This window comes from Zingiber officinale, chromosome 5B (assembly GCF_018446385.1).
Source record: "Zingiber officinale cultivar Zhangliang chromosome 5B, Zo_v1.1, whole genome shotgun sequence".
Classification (NCBI taxonomy): Eukaryota; Viridiplantae; Streptophyta; class Magnoliopsida; order Zingiberales; family Zingiberaceae; genus Zingiber; species Zingiber officinale.
Genome location: NC_055995.1, coordinates 16,244,175 through 16,249,871, shown reverse-complemented (window position 1 = coordinate 16,249,871; position 5,697 = coordinate 16,244,175).

The window sequence follows — 5,697 nt, the reverse complement described above, 5'->3', positions numbered from 1 at the left end:
TTAGTGACTTGGTCCTTTAAAGTCAACCATAAACTTGAAGATCCCAAACGCATAGGTGGTTAATAAAGGTTTCCAAAGGAAATGTCGGATTAAGGGGAGACTTATTTGAAAGACAAATTTAATCAACATAGTATTTTTAAATCCTTATGGAAATTTCTTTTTAAAAATTACTTTAAAAATTCTTTAACGAAAATATTTGAAAAATATTTCTCTTTCAAACTTTGAAATTATTCTAAAATACCTTTTTAAAAAAAAAAAATTATAAAGAAAACTTAAATATTCTTTTAATTTGGATCCAATCCCTTAGACACATAGGAAGTTTTCCTTGTAGTTAACAAGGATTCCTAAGGATGTGTCAAGTTGAGGGGGAGTCCTAATTGAAAGATTAAATATAATTTTTAAAATCCTTTCAAAAATCAGATTTACAAATCTGTGAAACTCTGTTTAAAATTACTTTGAAAATATTTTAAGAAATATTTTTTTTGCAAAATTCGTAGTTCTTAACATTATTTGGAATATTGCTTTGAAAACACCTTGAAAAATATTTTACAAAATTCTTATAAAAGTTTATGTTTGAAAATTGTGTGCAATATATCTTTGAAAAATACTAGAAGATTTTTTTTTTTCAAAAGTATTTTAAAAATTGACTGTCAAAAGTTACTTAAAAAGTTAACTTAAAAACCAACTTTAAAAATTAGTCTGCAACACCACATTGAAAAATTATTTTGAAAGTCCCCTTTAACTACTACTTTAGAAAATTACATCTTAATTATATTTTTGAAACACTTATGTCTTTCAAATATTATTATTATTGCAAAATCTAATGGAGAGTAACCTTCAGATTATGTCTTTTTTATGTATGTCAAAAAAGGAGAGTAATCTTAAGTTAGAAAAGTTAAGATCTTAAGTTAGAAAAGTTAAGAATATTTCTAATCCCAAACTTTTTGAAATCTCTCAAACTTTGAGAATTCATCCTTAAAGACCCAAGCCTAACTTAAAAAAATTATCAAACATTAAAAAGGGGGAGATTATTGGTGCAATCGATGTTGGTGCGGGAAGCATCCGACGATCGAATCTAAGTTTTGATAATGGCAAAGGATTTAAAGTTAAGGAAATTTATTGTCTAACATGTTTAAATGAGTTTGCAGAAAAGTCCTAAATGTACTTAGGCAAAAGTCCTAGTTGCGGTTAGGTAGGTTGAAAACCCTAGAGGGTGGTAACCCTAGGTCCTAGGGGGTGGTAACCCTAGGAAGAAAGTCTTGGCGGGTCGAGAGCTTTGGGCAAAAGTCCTAGAGTCGAGGACTCTAGGTGGAAAGTCCTGGTATCGCGAACCAGGTGGAAGACTGGATGGGTCGTGGAGCGGACGCCCAACAGAAAGTCCTGGAGCCTCGGGCGTTGAGCAAAAGTCCAATTGGTTTGGAGGATCAACTGGCAATAGGTAAACTCTCCTGAGTGGAGTAGGTGAGGATGTGCCCCCTGGTGAGGAAACAGTAGGCGTCGGTTTGACCTAGGGTTTCCGAACGAAAAATCTGAAGTCAGAACTAGACAGTCCGAAGACTGTCAGATACTTTATTTATCGTGTCTATATTGTACTAACTTTGTTTTGTAGGGTATGGTTAGTTTCTGGGACTAACATATTTTACAGGAAGCGAATTGGACACATTTACCTTGGATGAACAGTACCCGAGGCGCCCTCCATGGAGCTTGGAGGTGCCTCGAGAGCACTACTGAAGATCTCCACGCAGCAAGGAAGAGGGTGCCCTCCATGGAGCTAGAGGCGCCCTGGACGCTGTAAGACCGTTAGATTCAATAGAGGGGGGGTAAATATCGATTCGAAAATCTCGAGTTAAGACGCAGCGGAAAAGTAAAGAAGTAAAGAGATGAACACTGTTAATTTTTACTTCGTTCGGAGCCTGTGACGACTCCTACTCGAAGGCCCGTACTCCTTGAGTACTTTCGTTGGGCAATTCACTAGCAATTCGGATAATTACAATTTACGTACAAATATTGCTAATGAAAAGAAAGAAAACAAAGCTAACCGACAAACAATGAATTAAAAAGAGAGCCGGAGTGAGTCGTCGGAGCTTTGTGAACGTCGTTAGAGTGCAGAGCAGCAGAGTGATTGGACTCAGAGTTCTCAGAAGACTGATGTCTTGAAGCTCCTGCCTGGGGCTTCTTTTATATGCTGCTCCGGGCGCCTGGATCCCTTCCGGGCGCCTGGAATGTGACGTAACACTCCCAACCAGCATGCTCCAAGTGTCAACGTCGTCCTGGGGATAAAATTTGCCTCCGGGCGCCTGGATCCCTTCCGGGCGCCCGGACCCTCACTGTTCCCTACCTGCAAAACAGTGTTAGTCCGAGGCAAATAAACCCTGCAGCACAGTTTGTTAGCACATTCTTACAGATACGCTAAGTAATAAAAATTAGCATCAAGAGTATGACTTAGATTCCGTCTTTCCGAGACCGGAATCTAGTCACGATCTCGACTTAGATATCCGAAATGGATCTAAGCCGGATCGACGCCTAATGTTCCCTTCCCGGGAACGCGTCCTCGCAGTCACTCCCCTCCAGTGACTTACCTTACTTACCTGCCAGACGTCCGGTCAGCCCGTCGACCCGTCTGGACTTCTTGCCAAGCGTCCGGTCAGCCCGTCGACCCGCTTGGACTTCTCGCCAGCTATCCGGTCAGCCCGTCGACCTAGCTGGACTTCTCGCCAAGCGTCCGGTCAGCCCGTCGACCCGCTTGGACTTCTCGCCAGCTATCCGGTCAGCCCGTCGACCTAGCTGGACTTCGTGCCAGACATCTGGTCAGCCCGTCGACCTGTCTGGACTTCTCTTGTACACTCGATCAAGTGTCAGACAACAACACAACTAACTTAACCTATTTGTCATTCATCAAAACCTGGGTTAGACCGTTAGTGCTACCCGCACCAACAATCTCCCCCTTTTTGATGGAATGACAACCTGGTTAAGTTAGTGAAAGCATATGTACGAAACAACATGCATTTGTGTGGTTTTAAAGTTAGTTTGTGTTTTCAAATTGGTTTAGCTAACTTAACCACCTAACCCTTCTCCCCCTTTGGCATTCATAAAAAAAATAAGGGTAAACAATCATAGTGTAGAGTTACTTAAAACAATAACACTTAATCTTTATTGATGGCTTTGTTTTCAATTGATGCATTTTTCTTTATATCATTTGTCCTGTCTTCAGGGTCTACTATGTTCCCGGAGTTGTCTACTGGAATTCTGTAAGCCCTTGTGACGCTCATCCATTGGTCGTAGTCTGTCTTCATGTAGACCTCCATTCTCCTCTTCCAGTACGAAAAGTCATCCCCGTTGAATAGGGGAGGACGTACTGTGCTGAAGCCTTCTTGTTGAGACATCTTATCCTGCACACACTAAATTAACTGGAAAAAAATCCCAAGACTTCGTCTTGGATTAGCAGTGCGGGAGAAATAGAAACTCTAAGTTGGTGTTGTACCAATTTAGATTTTAAATGCAACGAGAAAAAATCTTCCAAAAAGATAATAATATCAGTTTGGAATTGTTAAAAAAAATGATTTCACCCCCTGTCTGATTGGTGGTTGCACCAAATCAGAGCGGTACCTGCTCTGATACCACTTGTAAGACCGTTAGATTCGATAGAGGGGGGGTGAATATCGATTCGAAAATCTCGAGTTAAGACACAGCGGAAAAGTAAAGAAGTAAAGAGATGAACACTGTTGATTTTTACTTCGTTCGGAGCCTGTGACGACTCCTACTCGAAGGCCCGTACTCCTTGAGTACTTTCATTGGGCAATTCACTAGCAATTCGGATAATTACAATTTACGTACAAATATTGCTAATGAAAAGAAAGAAAACAAAGCTAACCGACAAACAATGAATTAAAAAGAGAGCCGGAGTGAGTCGTCGGAGCTTTGTGAACGTCGTTGGAGTGCAGAGCAGCAGAGTGATTGGACTCACTGACGCTGTTGCGATTCAACCGAGGTCGTCAAATCTATATTTTTTTCGATGGCTCCTCGGTAAAACATTCTTCCCCTCTCTAAAATTTTTTTTGTCTTCTAAATTTTTTCTTAATATTCTTTATATACAGTAGGAAATGAATAAATACTTGTGCTGGACCCTCCAATGCTAGTACAGACCCTAGGTTTCCCACAGACGAACTTAGGATTAAATTTGAGTCCACCATTTATAAGGCCATTAGGACTACCTGCATAGATAGAGCGTTCTTCCTTAGGTCATGTCCCTCTGCTTTAGAGGTTATAGGCCACTATAATTTAAGGAACCTTGTCGAATGTACCAGTCCAATAAACATAAGCCTATGTGCCGAATTTTGCAATAACCTAGTAAAAGTAGACGATTTCACCTATACCACTAGGGCAGCAGGCACTGATATCGTATTTTCCCCTACGACTATCCGAGAGTTTTTAGAGTTGCGTCCATCTACTTGCTCCTTTTTGTGCTATCCTCCGAGGGATCTACCGTTCGACGATCCCTACTCACATATTACTCTCGATACGATGTATTCGTATTTTTTTGAGGGAGAGAGAGATCCCACTGTGACACAGTTTAGATCAGTAGAACTTAGAGTCCAGGACTACGCTCTTTATAGGGTTGTAGTTCTTTGCATTTTACCACTGACTACTCGGGACATCGCTGTAATGCGCCCATTCCATTCATTCTTACTTTATGCCCTGATTCATAGGTTAGAAATTGACATTAGCCTACATATCTTCTCCACCATCATTTACTCAGCCGGATTCGTGACTGACAGTCGAGTCCATATGCCATTTGGTCACATTCTGACAGCCTATATGTCCTCGTTGCACATTGATGTCACTAGAGGAGATGTTGCCCATATGACCGAGTTCGATGTTATATCCTCTCGGAACTTTTCCCTAGCCGGCATCCAGGTAGATAGAGATGACGGGACTATGACTTGGCGAAGGGGGGCACAACACCAGCCCGATCCAGACGCACAGATGGACGAGTTCATGCTCGCACTATTTCCGGAGGAAGCTGCACCGGCTCCACCACCACCCCCATCTCGAGCACCACGACACGCTCCCCGCACCCTAGCCGACCGTATGACCGGACTAGAGAGAGCCATGGCGAGTCTCCAGCAGGAGAACTCCGATACCTAGCCGACCGTATGACCGGACTAGAGAGAGCCATGGCGAGTCTCCAGCAGGAGAACTCCGATTTTCATCGGGACATACGGCGAGAGGTTGCCGAGTTACGAGCTGCCGGGGACACCCGCCACACTGAGCTGATGGCACTTCTTCGATCCTTGGGATCTAGACCACCCCCTTCATCATCTCAGTAGCTTTAGTGATGACCTACTTCTGTAGCTACACTATTTGTAAAATATTTTGGACTTATCTAGTGGCATTTCAAACATACATTGCATATGTTCTATCTTAATAGACTAGGATCTTTCAATAATACTTTCAAAAATGATTTTATCAACTTATAGGCTAAACGTGATTGTTTTCAAACTTTCCATTTTTAGACTTTCAAAAACAGTTTTGGCCTTAGACTAGTTTTGAATCCTTAGAAAGCATGTACCCATAGGTTTAGTTCTTGAGCATCTCACCAACATCTTAGGTTTACCTTGCTTGTGTTTGATAAACATAGAAAGGGGTGAGATGCATAGGCCAACTGTCTGGACTTATGATGCTTATTTCAGTGCATCA